Genomic DNA, 18,228 nt, shown 5'->3' with positions numbered 1-18,228 from the left:
TCTTTATTATAATAGTAGAAATACGTTTTTTCACCCAGATAAATTGTATTACCTTAAAAACAAATCAGGGCTAACAAAAATATCTTCTTTAAATTTTCATGAGAAAGATCATTTCCACTACTGATTTTCAGAATTAGCTCATCTTTTGCAGTTTTTTTTTTGTGTACTGAAAACCACTTAGCTTCCTGCTTACATAAAATAAATTTCTGCATTTTGAATCATTTATGAAAATATAGGATTATATTACTTTTAATATTTAAATGGAAGGCTAAAACAAAATCATGTTTTTACATTTTATCACATATGTTCTCATGTATTTCTTGGCTCTGAGAACTTTTACATATTCAATCATTAATCCTAAGTATTCCCAGAATCATCTCTTGACAGCAAAACCAGTATTATACCATTTTTAATATGCAGATGCTTCTTGCTTGTGAATATTTCAATTAGATCAATACTCTTATGGAAGCTTCTAATTCAAAAGCTCTTTGAATTCCCATGTAATGTCACCAAAATTGAATTGGTCAAGTAGAGTTAAAAGATATTAACAACAAACACTATATCAGAGTGCCTAAGTGTGTCTCTCCTCCATTATAGACCCATATTTTTCAGATGAGGAAAGACTAGGAACTGACCAATAGCCAGTCAAAAGGCACATGTCTGGCAGAAAAAAATACAGTGGAAAGAAAGTGAGAATATATTTTAAGAGTTTCCATGTTAAAAGTCTGTCCTTTACAACCACAAGGACTCATATTCCTTAGTGAATCATTCCTGCTCTTCAATACACCTGCTTTAGTCCAATTTAGGGAAATTTCCCTGCAGGAAGAATAGATTGTGTTAGCATAGATCTAATTCAATAAATCACTATCTTATTTGCATACACAGAACATGTATCTTAGAATGGCATGGAGAGACATCAGACCTAATTAAAATATTATTTAATTGAAATCATTTTAGTAGTTATCATGTGTAAAATAACATTAATTCCACCCTCATGCCTATCTTCCCTCATCTGTAACAATTTGGATCTTATAAATGTAATTCATACAGTTATCCTGACCCACACACAACATAAAGAGACTACTAAAAGGAAAGTGTAATATATTATTGATGACACTAATGAAATTACAACACACATCACTCATTTTAATGAGCCTGTTTCAATGACATGTCATGGTGACCAGGAAAGAATAGCGCCAAACTCAGAAACCTAATTAATAACTCCAGGCAGTATCAGTGAAGGAGATGAAATATCTTTACTCAACTGACAAATCTTTTCCTCTCAACTAAAGCAAAAGAAAACTGAAAAAAAAAAATGAATTTTTAAACAAAGACAACTAAAATCTTCATAAGTCATTTCCATGTGTTTGAGTTAGAAAATTAATGATGGAAATAATGACTCTTTTTCAAATGTTCCTTCTTATATTCATAAATGGGCACAGGATGCCATCCATTGTAAGCCTGAATTAACATTCATTATACCCCATGTTGAGAAACTCCTAAATGAAATCACACTAAATAATAAGTCATGTCTTTCAAAACTGACTGGTTATACATGCTGAATGCAGAGAGAAAAGTCCAGCTAAATTTCATACAATTGTTGCTAATTCTTTTAGGGATTATACTAACTGTACTTCATAGTTAACAGTAGATTACTGTATTTATATCAACATTAGAGGAGATTATTTTACTTGGGTACTACACCCATGAGAATGCACAAAATGCATGGCTACACTATTTATACTACACGTATCCTTTGAGCTAAATTTGACTTTGTTCTATACTAGCAAAAGCAGAATGAGAATTAAGACTTTGTTGATATTGTTAAGCCATAAACTCACCCTGCAGACAACTGAGGCACAAAGACACGTGTGGTAGATTGTTGAGGGAAATGGCTGCAATTATTTTCCTCTATGTGTGGACACTCCTTTAAAATAAGACTTTGCAGCTCATTCCATCAAGAGGCACAGGCTACTTCTCTACCTCTTGAATTTGGTTTGGGCCTTGACCAACAGAATGTGTCATATTTAGAAAGCCCATGTCTCAAAATCTCCTGTATGCTGCTTTCTTCCCCTCCCCACAGTTTTGGGAAGCCACCATGCTGCTTCTCTCTCTCTCTCTCTCTCCCAACCCCCCACCCACCCTGCCTCTCCCCTCCTCTCCCCCACTCCCTCTCCTTCTCCCTCCCTCTCTGCCAAACCACCATGTTACCATAAGAACAATAAGGGGTTAGTTAGCCTGCTGGAAGAGGAAAGAACACAAGGATCTGGTCAGTAGAGGTTTTCCTTTACTAGCTAGTCCCAAGACAACTTCACAGCAGAGGCACTGGTTGCAGACATAAATACAGATAACAAGACCCAGCCCAGCCACAACCAGAAGAACCACCCAGCTAAGTAAAGCTTAAATGGCATATTGAAGAATAACAGAAAAAATAGTTATTTTTTTAAGCCATTAGATTTTGAGGTGATTTTCAATGAGGCAATAGATAATTTATAAAATTTGGTAGCATTTTTCTTCCCGGGAGAATCTGTTCTTTTTTATTTATTTTATTTTATTTTTTATTTTTTGAGATGGAGTCTCGCTATGTCACCCAGGCTGGAGTGCAGTGGCACGATCTCTGCTCACTGCAAGCTCCGCCTCCCAGGTTCACACCATTCTCCTTCCTCCACCTCTCAAGTAGCTGGGACTACAGGCGCCCACCACCACGCCTGGCTAATTTTTTTTTTTTGTATTTTTTAGTAGAGACGGGATTTCACCATATTATCCAGAATGGTCCCAATATCCTGACCTCGTGATCCACTCACCTCGGTCTCCCAAAATGCTGGGATTACAGGCGTGAGCCATTGCGCCCATTGACAGAGTACAATATGGATTTGACAGTTCTTAAATGACTAGCTAAATTCAGGAGATATCATTAGTAAATCATGCCAAACAGTCCTCATGAGGTACGCATTACAAAGTTAGGATATCTGTACAGATTTATTAAAAGTTTAAAAATCTGTTCACAGAGTGACAGATGGAATTTTCACATAAAACAAAAGCCAAAGTCAACCATTGTTATAGACTGATTGTTTGTGTTCCTGCTCCAAATGCACACATTGAAGGCTTAGCCCCTGCAAGTGGGATGATATTAGGAAGTGGAGCCTTGGGGGTAATTAAGTTTAGATACGATCATGAGGGTAGAGCCCCCAAGATGGGATTAGTGCCTTTATATGAAGAGGAAGAGGTACCAGAGCTTCCTCTCTCTGCCATGTGAGGATGCAGCAAGAAGGCAGCCACTGACAAGCCAGCTAGAGTACACGCCCCAGAACCTGGCCAGGCTGGCACCCTGATCTTGAACTTCCCAGTCCTGAGAACTGTGAGAAATAAATGTCTGTTGTTTAAGCCACCCAGTCTGTAGTATTTTGTCTTAGGCAGCCTGAGTTGACTATGAAAACCATCACAGCATAATTTTTTTAAATATCTTGGAAAGGTATAACCCAAGAAATAGATAAAAGTGTCTGTTTTCATTTATAATTAAATATAAAATAGAGCAGAGGACTGTAGAGGGAGTAAACAACTGTGTTCTTTTGCAGTTACTGTTAAGAGTTCTCAGTCCATCTAACTATAACTACATTGTTTTTCAAGAGAAATTTCCTGAGTAAGAAGTTATCTTTTAGGATATTCAAGTAAGACTCCCATTCCACTGCATAGTGCTTGACAGTATAACAATAAAGAAAACATATTTTTGCATTAAAAAACCTTCTACTAATTCAAAAAGAAGACTAAAATCAGATAAAGTTAACACAATCCTTAATGCCTTTCAGAATTTGGAGAAGACAGTGATACAGTTGACTACTTTTTTTTTTTTCACACTCATTTAATTGGTTTCTTGTTTTTATTTATATTTCATTGCAACCATTTTCTTTCATCTTATCTCTAACTGTATGTATGAACTCAAACTCAATATTTAGATAACTTTTCTTTCTTTACTTATTTGGAACTCATTCTCTCTTAGTATTTTAGCTTCCACTCAGTAGGTAGAACCTGTCACCCTCCAAAGACAATTTTATTTGAATACCCTACAGGCTTTTGACAATATAAAGATGCATTTCGTTTCATCTACACTCCAGATATTTGCATTGTCCTCTTTCCATTGTTCTTTGGTTACCTCCATTACCTCGGGCAAACAGTAATGCTCAGGTCACAAAACAAAACAAAATAGGTAATTCATTTATTTTCTGATTCTAATAATGAGAAGGATGTGCACTATGTGTTTTGGAAGTTCACTCTAAAGCCAAAAGTTTGCCATTTAAGCTGCATCTATTTCAACAAAGTGAGTAATTCAGCCAGTATTGATTTTTCTCTGCTTATTCTACTGAACAGCCTTTATTAAACATCTAATATGATTAAGTCACTGTGTTAATTGCTTAGGGATAGAAACTAGACGTTTACAGTCTAGGTTGGAAGCCAAACGTGTGATGAATAAATCAAAATATTTTGAACTTATTGTTTGTATAATACTTTTAATAAATACTATATGGTATGAGGTTATTTAATTTTATGTTTTATAAAATTTTTCACTTTATTCTATATTTATATTAGACTGTTAGAAAATGCTGCTTTGGGCCGGGTGCAGTGGCTCACGCCTGTAATCCCAGCACTTTAGGAGGCCGAGGTCAGCAGATCACGAGGTCAGGAGATTGCGACCATTCTGGCTAACACTGTGTAACCCCGTCTCTACTAAATATACAAAAAAAAAAATTAGCCAGGTGCGGTGGCAGGTGCCTGTGGTCCCAGCTACTCGGAAGGCTGAGGCAGGAGAATGGTGTGAACACGGGTGGCTGAGCTTGCAGTGAGCCGAGATCGTGCCCACTACACTCCAGCCTGGCGACAGAGAGAGACTCCGTCTCGAAAAAAAAAAAAAAAAGAAAACGCTGTTTTGTTATAAATTTTTTTTTGTATCTTGCCTCTCTATGTCATATACTGTTCATTGTCACGTAGTACAAAGTCTACCAATATTCTATGCAGTGCTCACTCTGTACTTTATTGTTTTGGAGAAAAGCTCCAGAGGTGGTTCCTCACCGTATGAATTTAACTTGGGTTATCTGATCTCAATTGTCATAATGTTGATTCAAGTAACACAGTCCTAATTAAGCAAAAGGTAATTCTTTAACCAAACAGATTATTTCAGAAATAGGTATGTGACCAAATGTTGGCACGTACATTTGAGAGGAAGTTTTCTGCAGGATTCTAAAAGCAGTAGTTCCTTGGATTTCTGAAAGAACCAGCAAAAGCTAATCCACTTTTTCCTTTTGAAAAGTATGGGTTATGGATATGAAATCTATAAATGCCACATCTTCTTTTACCCCACCAGGAGGAAATCAGTCTTAAGATGAGCTTATACTACAGAAGGTAGAGCCGAGAGACTGAAAGAAACTTATTCCGTGATGACGTGTGATTGCAATACTGCATCGATCCAACCTAACATCTGCACTTCCTCTTGATTTTCAATTACGTGAGTTAAGCCAATGCGAGTAAGGCTCTGTGTTCTTTTCAATCAAATATATCCAGATATACTATACTTATTGATTACTTACTATAGTTATGAAAAACACATATTTTCTTTTATAATTATAGATATAGTTTTCTTTGACTTAAATAATTTAGATAATTCATTTAGTTGACATTTGAAAATGATTGCCTTAGGGTCAAAAATGCATGGTTTCTCTTGAATAGCAAGTATTCAAGATGATTTGAACACTTCAAAATCAACAGAACATTGTAATGCTTGCTTAATTTTAGCTAGAATGAAAAGTAAGTACGAAGTGCAGCAATTGACCTATTGAAGCTATGAATGTTGATCACAAGGCTTGAGGTATTTAATGAAAGAATGATTTAATGTCAATTACAAAAACTAGAAACATCACATTTCATATTTTTAAGAATTGTTACAGAAGTTAACACAATAAATATTAACTTTGAAAATGTGACAAAAATTAATGCTTTAAAGGAGCACTTTGGTACTTTTTCTTAGCTGAGTAAATTTCCTCACAGTTTATTGGTGTGTCACTATTTGTAACAACTTTTGCTGGCACAAGGAAATGAAAATGTGGTTTTAATTTGTAAACAAATGGACACAAAAACAACATATTATACAATTTTTTAAAAAGTAAAATCATCTCATTTCGAAGTACCATTAATTTTTTTTTAAATGCAAGTACTAGACAGGCATTTTTAGTGATTATGTTAAAGTGAATTTTGAAAAGAATTTCCAAGTTGTGAGTAAATAGTAGAAATATCAGGGTTTTTTTGCTTTGGGAACTCTAAAAGTAAATTCATCCACACTGTCAGCTGTGAGTATTAGAGGGTTGAAGAGGGTTCTCAGGTACACAGCACAAAATAGGTGTGCATGTGGTTATACCCATCAGAGATTAATCATGTCCAATTTAAGAAAAAAATTAATTTATTGAAAAAAATATACTGTATATATATTTTATATACTGTATACTACATGTAATAGTTTACAGAAATGATAGAAGACACTGAGAACCAGGCAGTAACCAAGGGAAACTAGGTATAAGAATATTTCCAAGATCCCATTATAGAAATAGTTTAGGACATCAATGTTTGAGGCATCCCCACTGCCACCATTGCATTGGGAACACTCTTCTGTCATGACAATCTTGCTGCCTCTACTTCTGCTCTGCCACTGACAGAGTCTGTCCACAACAAGAGTGAAGAATGTTGAACTGCGCCAATGTCTTGGTTTCTCTTCTTTCAGATGTAAAGTCCTTGGAGGGGTCATCCAATTGGCTAAGCTTAGGGCACGTGCCTTTACCCTAGCTCAAATACAAATATCTGGACCCTGATTCACCTTCTGTGGGGAGACATATGCCCTGCTTCCAGCTAAGCTCATAGGGGACTCACCCCATATAGAAAACAGGGTTTGATATCAGGCACTCAAAAATAAATTTTAAAGAGCAATATCCACTACACTGGCAATAGAAAAATGTATTTCCACACGATTCTTTTACAATTATCCTCTAGTTTGCTGCCCTGCTATATAGCACATTTTTCTCCTCATATTAAATATTAGCAAGTATCCTATAATGTTCTACGAATCATTACCAAATTTAATGTGCATGAGAATAACCTGCGAAACTTTTAAAGGTGCTTAAGAGATTCAGATGCAATGGATCTGAGATGCTTTATTTGAGTCTGTATTTTTTCCCAGCTCCCTAACGTAAACCTAATGCATGACACCCACATAAACTCAACAATTCCTCCAGTGAGTTTTACATATACAAAGACGTCTTGTTTTGTTCGCAAACTAGTTTCTTCTGGTGACATGTGTAATTATATACAAAATTACATGATTTAATTAGCATTACGTAAATAATGATAGTTTAAGTGTGAAGGAAAGAGTTATCTTTTTGAAAATGAACCTGAATGTTTTGGACAGACTTACACAGATTAATTGATGAAATTTGAAAGTGTTGTTCAATTATATGTGGAGACATAACTGAAAAGATTATTAATAAGAGGAGGAAAGGAGTATAGTGACAAGGTAGAAAAAATCTGCATTACAAGTGCCTATTTCTTGCTCCAAGGTGAGGAAACTGAAACTAGGAATCTTAGACATTGCATCATATGTGTTGTTTAAACAAGAAAGTAAATCTAGAATTCCAATCCCCAGAACAATACTCAAAGAAAAGTTCTTTGTCTTATACCAAAAGATTGATAATGAGTGTTTCCGTTAAAATAAAATGCTTTTTCAAGCATATAAACATCTACTGGCTCTGCTTGTGTCACATAAAAGGATGTTTATTCTTCAGGCAGTATTTAGTCAAAGCTACTCCTAAAAACTGAGAAGGCAAATAGGTATCATCTTGAGTTCCAACTCTCATGAACTGGTGGTAGTGACTTGAAGTACTAGATGAACAATGGATCTGGGACTATTTGGGGCCCCAAAAGAAAGAGATCTGTCATTACTCAGACTCCTGTTCACAGACCCTGCTTCACTGAAGATTATCTAGCCAATTTTATTGATAGTAATGCATAGGTTTGTTGAAGTAATCAATGCATATATAAACCAAGTTATCAAAATGATGAGAAAAAGGTCATAATTACTTGGTGTTGGTAATTAAGTTAGCCAATCCTAGTAAGTATTTTGAAATTTTGTATCCTAAGTCCCCTGCTTTTCCTGTTTATGAAATCTGAGATAACTAAATAATTGTTACATTTCCTTTTCTAGATGCTCTAGACTCTGTGGTCATTGTGTGTTTAAACAATTGCCCGATCCATTATTAATTTATTAAATTATACTTAAGGAAAACAAAACGCATTTGTATTTTTTATTAATAACTCTGAGTTTCATGGATGTTTAGCTCTTTTTATAAGATGTGTGTCACTATCTGAAATACATACTAGTTTTTAAAGTAATTGACTTTATTCAGTGGGCTCAGTTCTATTAATCTATATCCACCTTTTTTCTTGAAACCTAATATTTAACATATGCAGAAAATAATGCATGCATTTCTTAACTGTACCCTTTGGAATTGTGGCCCTAAATAGAGAAGAATAAAAGTGATGGGTTCTTTGCACTAGACATCTTGATACAAATCACCTTGACATTTTGTTCCGTGCTTAATGAATGTTCTGGCAGGCATGCTAATCCAATATCCTGAAAACAACATTACTCAGTGAATTCTGAGCCATACAAAAGCCAAGACCTCAAGTAGCAGAATATGTTCTCAGTTAAAATTATGTAAGTGTCAGGTAGTCTGTGAAATGATTCTTCAATTGTATAAAATACATTAAGATGATTAAGTCATATGTGATGGTTAGATGATAGAATTTTGATACTTTTAACAAGACATATCCATAAAAGTCTACATTTTAATACAAATAAAGTCGTAGAAACTATCATATCTAAGAAAATTTAGAAAGAATTTTACAGTAGAAGTTGATAGAAATTAAGGAAAAATAATTACCTTGAGAGCTCATTCATCAAGTATTTATTAGGCACCAACAACTGCTATGTGGGATACAAAAGAATTACAAAGGCAATCTCAGTTCCAAAGGGATTGTTGAGTTTTGAGTTAATTTAAATGGGAGTGATTGAACCGTTTCAGAGTTATGGTCTTCAGCATATTTGGCTAATATAATAAAACAAAAGAAACTCTAAAGTTAAGGAATTCCATCTATTTTTCTTGTTCATGAAGACCTTGAAATATAAATTAAATTTTGAATCATTTTAAATATTTTATCTTCCCTCCCTCAGAAAGAGATAATTTAGAGATGTTGGAGATCATTTGTAAAAATGCCATGTAAAATCTACCTTGTAAAAATACCATGGTATGCTAATAAAAATTTTAGTGGACATCGCAGCCTGTCATGTAAGTTTATATAGTTTTATTTTCCATAAATAATTATGTTTGATAATTCTTTGCCTTCATATAATTATTTGAGTACGATTTCAACATTGTTTTCTAAGAAATATATTTATGTGACCATCTGGCCATGACTACTAGTACTAATGGCTATCGCTTAAAATTAATCTACAGTCATATATTACTTAACTACAGGGATATGCTCTGATAAATGCATCATTATATTATTTCATTATTGTGCAAACATGTGATGGCAGGTACTTACACAAACATAGATGGTGTAGCCTACTACACACCTAGGCTACATGGTATAGCTTATTGCTCCTCGGCTACAAACCTGTACAGTACAAACCTGCACTGTACTGAATACTGTAGGCAATTATAACACAATGGTAAATATTTGTATATATAAACACATCTAAACATAGAAAAGGCACACTAAAAGTACTCTATAAAAGATAAAAAATGGCTTGGCACAGTGGCTCACCCCTATAATCCTAGGACTTCTTTGGGAGGCTGAGGTGGTGGATCGCTTGAACTCAGGAGTTCCAGACCAGCCTGGGCAACATGACAAACCCCATCTTTACAAAATATACAAAAGTTAGTTGAGCATAGTGGCACACACCTGTAGTCCCAGCTACTTGGGGGCTGAGTTGGGAGGATCACTTGAACCTGGGAGGTCAAGGATGCAGTGAGCCCAGATCATACCACTTGCACTCCTGCCTAGGTGACAAAGTGAGACCTTGTCTCAAAAAAAAAAAAAAGGGTAAAAAACCGCACACCACACCTGTGTAAGGCACGTACCATGAATGGAGCTTGAAGGACCGGAAGTTTCTCTGTTTGAATCAGTGAGTGGTAAGAGAATGTGAAGCCCTAGGACATTACTATTATAGACTTCATGAACACTGTACACTTAGGCTTTACTAAATTTATTTATAAAATAGTTTTATTTCTTCAATAATAAATTAGCCTTAGCTTATTGTAACTATTTTACTTTATGAACTTTGTAATTTTTATAACTTTTGGACTCTTGTAATAACACAGCTTAAAACACACATTTTACTGCTGAAAAATATTTTCTTTTTTTATATCTTTGTTCTAAAAGCGTTATGTTAATTTTTTTTTAACCTTTTAAACTTTTTTTTTTTTTTTGGCTAAAAATGAAAATACAAACAAACACATTAGCCCAGGCCTACACAGGATCAGTATCATCAATATCGCTGTCTTCCACCTCCACATCTTGTTCCACTGGAAGGTCTTCAGGCACAAACTTGGAGCTGTCATCTCCTATGACAACAATGCCTTCTGGAATACCTCCTGAAGAACCTGCCTGAGGCCGTTTTATAGTTAACATTTTTTTTATAAGTAGGAGCACACTCTAAAATAACAATTCAAAGTATCATATAGTAAATACATAAACTAGGATTGAAGTCATTTATTATCATCAAGTATCATGTACTGTACTTAGTTATATGTGCTATATGTTTATATGACTGGCAGCAGTAAGTCTGTTTATACCATCATCACTACAAACACATGAGTCATGCATTGTTCTTTATGTTACCAGGCAATAGGAGATTTTCAGCTCCATTATAATCTTATGAGACCACTGTAGTATATGTGGCCCATATTTGACTGAAACATCGTTATTCAGCACATGATTTTGTAACATAGATTTGCTTTTGTGTACTATCTTAGACACACTCATCAAAATCCCATTAAAAATAATGAAAATAATTTTCAAAAACATTTGTCAATTTGAGAAATAACTTGAAAGTAGGAGGATATAAATTTCAAACAAGTGCATATTCAACTTTATTTACGGTTTCATTTTTAGCTGAGTTCCCAGATATTTAATCTCTTAAAAATAAGTGTTGACTACAAATTGAAATTACACATTTCAAAGTAAAAATATTACTCATCAGAAAAATATATGCTGGATACTTGTAGTAGGTAATTAGCTTCACCATTAATCTCTCATGTACCTTTTGAAAATAAGATTATTAAAGAGTTGAGCCCAAAGGCAAGGAACACATAGCAAGGAAGGTACAAAAATAATGACATTTTAATCCTTACAGCCAATAATTCTGATATGGATATATTTATCACAGAACATTTTTAATGATGCCTATTCTTAAAATTTTGACATGTTACAGTTTTAAAAAAATGACTTCATTGAATGGTTCTATTCAACTCCATGTAGCAAGGTAAACTTTGCTTTATCTTTTTTAATGGAATTTGAAAATTGTTTTTCACTTCTTTCCAAATGGAGATGAGATACAGTGCTATCAATCGTTATTGCTACTATTGAACAGCTGTGAATAAATAAAGGCTTAGAGGATAAATCATACCAGCTTTGCCCTCCTGTGGTTTTATTAACACATAAAGCATCCGCTGAGAGAAAAATCTTGTCTGACAGTATTTTGGAACCATTTCTTTTTCATTCTTGTTACTTTAGTATTTGCTATTTTTATGTACATTTTTGAGATATGTGTGTATATATGTATATAATTTATGTAAAAATGCATTTATATGCAAATTTGTATATGTGATATGTATACACATACTGTTTGTGTGTGTTTGTGTGTGTGTGTGTGTAGTGTGTTGTGTTTAATCAGTCCCACACTAGACTATGAGGAAAAATTCTTTTTTTTTTTTTGTTTTTTTTTTGAGACACAGTCTCGCTCTGTCATCCAGGCTGGAGGGCAGTGGCGCGATCTCGGCCCACTGCAAGCTCCACCTCCCGGGTTTATGCCATTCTCCTGCCTCAGCCTCCCAAGTAGCTGGGACTACAGGTGCCCGCCACCACGCCCGGCTAATTGTTTTGTTTTTTGTATTTTTAGTAGAGACGGGGTTTCAGCGTGTTAACCAGGATGGTCTCTATCTACTGACCTCGTGATCTGCCCACCTCGGCCTCCCTAAGTGCTGGGATTACAGGCATGAGCCACCGTGCCCAGCCCTGACTATTTGGAAAAATTCTAAATTTGTTTATCCCCCCAAATCATGTAACAGAACAGTAAGCTGCTAATTATACTACAAAATATTACATGTGATAGTAATAAAAATCAGTAAGAATAAAAGACATTCCACACTAAACAAATGTATTTCTGTTCTAAGAAACAAAGGGCTGATAATATAGTTTACAGGCATGAAAGTGAAGATAGAAAACCTTGTATTACTTAAAGGTTGTTGAAAATTTCCACAGCAGCCTGTCTTGATATTCTCAAATTACCATATTCTTCATTTCAAGAAACCTTAATCTTCATTATATTCCCATTATATTCCCAAATCTTAATTTGCATCATATTTGCTTTGTCAAAATAAAACTTTATGTACAGAAATACTACTCATACCACTAATTATCCTACTTGAATGCATAATGTGAGGTTTACCTGAATACCTAAGTTGACATGCTTAATGCTATAAAGAATACATTATTATTTTTGCCCTATTGAGCTAGGAAGAACACTTCAAAGAAGTGAACATTTTGGAAAAAAATGAATTACATCTAAAAAGTAGTATATCAATAACAGAGAGAGGGAAAAATAAGAAGAAAATACTGAGTGGTCAGTATCAAAATTATGTTCCTCTAAGTGTACAGTTCATGCCGTTTCCCATGTAAGAGATCAAAATACACTGCCCCCAAATAGGCTGCTTTGGCCTATTTGTTATTTAGAGTAAAAAACATTTGAAAAACAGCAGATGCAAGAAGGGCACTCTGAACTTCCTTTTTCTTCCTGAAAGCAGGAGATTAAATTCCTATGTGAAAGACTTGCTTATCACTAGGGAAGTGGAGGCTGACAAAAATCTACACAAATAAATCTTGTTGAACTTATCAGCCAATCTTATCTTCCTAGTCACTTTTCCACAACTAACTGCCCTAGCCCACACCCCTCTGTCTTGCCGCTTTTCCACAATTTACTATTAGGTTTGTTCAGCCTAATATATAAGCATTCAACTTCATTTCTCTGAGTCTTCATTTTGTGTGTGTGTGTGATGTTTCTCATGTACATGTAAAAATTACTAGGTAAAATTTATATGCTTTTCTCTTGTTAATCTGCCTTAGGTAAGTTTAATTCCTAGGCTCAACAAGAAGCCCTTGGAGGGTAGAGAATAAATTTTGCCTCCCCTACCCCTACAAAACAAGCTTCCTGGCCCATCACCACCGGTCTCTCTCTCCATGATCTGGAGCACATTAAAGTTACTTAACTCTGCAACTCTTCTTCCCCACTTGTAAAATGGAAAATATTAGTCCTTACAACCTAGAGTTTTTATAATAATTACATGAGCTGAAACAGGTAAAGTGCTTAGCACAGTGCCTGACATATACAATGAAAAGCTTTGTATGTGTTACTTATGCTATTATTTGAGATGTTTGCGTTTGGCTTCCTTGGGCACGTAATCTCACAGCCCCATAATTCTCAACTGACTTTGTCCTTAGTAACACAGAACTGTGAGACCATCAGATGACATCTCCTGCCCAGGAAAGAGTTTGTCCAAAAGGAACTTTCCAGGAACAAGGGAGAGACCACTTCTGTAGGTCACTGCTAGGCCAAGGACATATCATGCCTTGTAAGAGTCTATACAAATAAACTAGCTGCCCTTTTATATTTGACCATGCCATTAACTAATTGAAAATGCCACCCATTCCCTTTTCTGTAACTACTCTACTTTCCTAGTGCTACTTTTTTTCTGTATATATTCTTATGGTCAAACCAGGAAAAATCTATCTGGCACTCTGGACTGTGCTTCACAGGGAACGACTCCCTTCCTCCACATCCCTAGTAATTCAACCCCACCAAATAACTTTAGATTTTATATTGCTTTAGATAGGAAGGTGTTGGTTTTCTAGCCAGACATATGTTAGTCACAAAGAAGAAAGATTATTTTAAAAGGTGTAGGCGGGTCAGAATAATCGCACAGCCAATAGTAGTGGTATACACACAGACACACAGACTGCATAGGAAAACATTATGCTAAACGTATTTTAAACTATTAGAGAAAATGTATCTTGAAGTTCATCAGTAGGTTGAGAGAAGCAAATTCTTTGTAATTTTTAAAGGATCATGGTAAATTATTGAGAAAAAGTTCTACATTTTCTGACTTGGAGTATCGGGGGAGATCCAGCTACTGACTCTCAGAGATACTGATGAAAGACTTTTGTGGTCTGGATAAACTACAGCACTAATTTAACACAGTTCAGAGTCCAACTACTCGTGTTTTGCCAACAACCCTAGGCAGAGTTTGTTGATTTATTCTGAGTGCAACCACAGAGGCTGATGGTTTTATCACAGCACTAGTCACACACCCTTGTAACTCTGACAGATACTTGTCTCTTCTTGGCAAAGCTCCTGAAGAACACAGAGTTTCTTGTTCACTGTGTATTTCTCCAGGTTTCTAAACAGTAGGTACTAAATAAATTTGATTGCATAAATTAATAGTGATAAAAGTAATAACTGCTAACACTTGAACATTTAGTATATGCTTACCCATATTCCAAGCATTTTGCATATTTTAATGCATATAATCCTCAAAACAACTTAATGTCATAGGTACTATTATTATTTCCATTTTAGAGAGAAAGAAACTGGGCACAGAGAGGTTAGCTTAATATCACATAGCCCTTGAGTAGTAGAGTCAAGATTTAGAAAAGTACATTATTGAAGGGGTTTTAATTTCAATATTTTAACTGCTTTTGGATTTATTTTAAAACAATATTCCAACAGGCGCTAAATGTGAAACTCATGGATGACAGAAAAAAAGCTTCTGAAAGAAACAACAAAATGGATCTTTTCCAACTTGCCAGAGTGTAGCAAACCCCAAACTTACAAAAATTCACAGCTTCGTCAATAAGAAGACAGCAAATAAATTGTCCTCCTTACTCCATGACACTGCTTCCCTTTCAAAGTCAAGTTAGATAGTATGAGATAGTTGCCTGAGAATGTTTTCTAACAATGGAGTCAGTTTATTACAGAGATTAAGCACTCACCCACCCACCCTAAACATTTAAATCTGTATCTCTTTTAATGTAACAATTTAGGGTTGAACCAGCAGGTATTTTCTGAGCATAACAAAGACATTGTTCCAAAAGCAAAAATATAAAAATAAAGAATATAACCTTCAGATATGTGCCTCATAAACTCTGACTCTATTCCCTTCTTATCTACTGTATCTCTGTTAAATGTCTGCCCCTTTTGATAGAGGGAAAAAAAATCATGAATCGAGATTTAATCATTGACAGACTTTCTATAAAATTTCTTGAAGAATTTTTATGAAGCAAAATTGGGATCAAAGTCCAGTCTTCGAGATGCAGACTTTGGGATAACTGTTTCTTAATGTAAAGGGACTGCAACAGGTAAATAAAAGGGGAAATCTGCTAAAATAAAATTAAGCAGTTGAAGACAGATTTTAAGTTGTATTCACTTTACTAAGAATGGTAATCGATAGTTTCCATAAAAGAATTGGTCAGAGAGGTCCAAACAAATAAGGACTGCGGCGGGGGGTGGTAAAAAAAAGACTGTGTTTTCTGAATGGCAGTTGTTGGTAATGTAAGGACAATAAGAGAATTAGAATATTGGATGGGGGAAAGAGAGCCAATGTTAAAGGCTGAAAGAATGAATGAGCGACACAGGATGAAAGACAGCAAGTGAACAGGCTACTAGGGAGGTATGTCAAATGGAGGAGAGGACAATAATATGAAAGAGTTGAGGGGACAATGTCTGATTTAAGATAGGCCTTGGAAGTATGTTTTCAAATCAGAGGGCAGAAATCACTGCAGCAACCAAAACGATTGAAAATGTGTAGAAATGAAGGTGAGAAGAGTTCTGAAAATTGACAGAGCAAGGCCATAAGGTATGAGAAGAAGGAGGCAAGAATAGAGGTGACCAAGTTAGCTTTGGAAAAAATCGCTTTTACTCTTAGACGGAAGTGAGGGAGAAAAGGATACAGACAGTAAGACATAAAGGTATGAAGAAAGAAAGCTCCTGTGCTGGCTCAGTTAAAATACTTCATGACTCAATTCTATTAATAGAATTTATTTGCTATTGTCCACTAATACTACAAGTGTGGCAGTGTCCTGCCTAACCACTGCTACACTCTTCTAGCCCACGAGGACTCCTGTGATGGTAACACATTATTGCTTCTCCGTTGACTCTTGTGGTATCTGTGTATGATAACACATTGGGGTTAGGTTTCAGTGATTCTTTCTGATGGGGTGCCCAAAGCAATTTCATCCATGATTACAGACTTAGATGAATTCAGTCGAACAGACATCGCAAATTAGCAAAAGAATGCTAAGGAAACATCTAATGAGAATTGAAAGAGAAAGTGCTTTACCTTTGGATCATCTAGTTTCAAGCATAATGCCTAGAATAAAATAGGCACATAAATGATTGCTGAATTAATGAATTTAGGAATGAAGCAAATAGCAGTTTTTGTTTGTTTGTTTGTTTTAATGAGGCTTTAGAGAAATCAGATTATAGTTGCAGAAGTTTAGTAGCTATAAGGTGAGTTTTGAGTAATAACTATTATTACTACAAGTAATTTCATCTGAAAATAATATTATTCAAGGATAAAGAAAATATTCCTTTTCTATATTAAGTATGACAGATGAATGAATTTACATTCAACAAATATTTTAAGTTTGAATTTTGTTCTGTTTTGTTTTACTTAATGTCTCAGACACTCACTCCTATGGACTCCCATACTTACTTTTCCTTTTTACATCTTCCCGCTTCTATATTTGCCATCCACTATCACAGATACCTGTAACAACATCACCAACCACAGTTGGGGTAATGGAGAATTTCTAAAAAAAAAAAAGGCCTTACTACTTTCTGATCATATCTTAGATATATCACAAGCCAAACATCCTACTTTGAGTCAATTCAAGTCAATTGGGTATATCATCTATAAGAAAAAATGTGGGATATTTGGGAACATCTACAGCAACACTATACAGTAGAACTATAATGTAAGTTGCATGTGTAATTTTACATTTTCTAGTAGTACATTAAACTAAATAAAAAAGAAATGAAGTAGTTTTATTTTATTTGCTGAATATTATAATTTCAACATGAATCAATATAAAAATTATTAATGTTATATTTTCACTTTATTTTTATTTTTCAGTAGTATGTCTTAAGATCAAATGTACACTTTATACTTAACATCTTAATTTTCACTAACTACATTTCACATTATCAGTAGCCACACATTGCTAGTGGCTACCACATTGCACAGCATGGCTCTATATAGGTCCAGATCACACAACCACAAGCTATTTGTTAACTAAACAGCTAATTGAGTTCCTTAAAAACATTATTTAGAATTTTTTTTTTTCTGCAAACAAACCAATGAGTCAGGCTTATAACTACTTATATCTACTTTACTATATTGTTAGGCTCTGTATACTCTTTATAGACATCTGATAAGGGAGTAGTAGGAATAAGCCAGGTATTTTTTAAAAATAAGGATTTAAAAAATTTTTGTTTTAAACTTTTCTTTTAAAATGAATATAGGTAATGAAATGGAAATCTGAAATAACAATGTATTTCTTAACATTCATATAAGTCCAACATTTTTGGCTGCATGCTGCCTGTACAGAGGTCCTGTTTATGTCTAGCTTACCATAAATCTTATTGTTTAGAATTTTAGTATCAAGGAACGCATATAAATATCTTATAATCTTGTTAAAAGAACTTGAAGATGTCCTCCCACCGCTGAGGCCTTTCATCATGTAATTCAGAGTAAAGATAAGTGGTCATGTTATCAAACCCTAAAATAATAGTGTGTATTAGAAACATTGACAGATCTTTAAATGTAGCAGCACAAAGTATACTACTAACTGTACCAT

General features: G+C 34.7%; 1 protein-coding gene and 1 long non-coding RNA gene across 16 annotated transcripts in view; one reads left to right on the top strand and one right to left on the bottom strand.

The window, feature by feature from the left end:
- LOC129058731 (uncharacterized) overlaps positions 1-9,380 on the top strand; it is a 301,795-nt gene extending 292,415 nt beyond the window's left edge. Inside the window, exons 6-7 of one of the 2 annotated variants that reach the window (XR_010139305.1) lie at positions 5,357-5,497; positions 9,266-9,380. This is a non-coding gene — a long non-coding RNA (uncharacterized LOC129058731). Of the gene's footprint in view, positions 1-5,356; positions 5,519-9,265 lie in introns of those variants that run through there. The other variant, XR_010139304.1, reaches the window with a different exon arrangement.
- Positions 1-18,228, bottom strand: part of NAALADL2 (N-acetylated alpha-linked acidic dipeptidase like 2) — a 1,370,084-nt gene that overhangs the window by 5,993 nt on the left and 1,345,863 nt on the right. The window lies entirely within an intron of this gene.

This window comes from Pongo abelii, chromosome 2 (genome assembly GCF_028885655.2).
Source record: "Pongo abelii isolate AG06213 chromosome 2, NHGRI_mPonAbe1-v2.0_pri, whole genome shotgun sequence".
Lineage (NCBI taxonomy): Eukaryota > Metazoa > Chordata > Mammalia > Primates > Hominidae > Pongo > Pongo abelii.
This window is presented reverse-complemented; position numbering and strand designations above follow the sequence as displayed.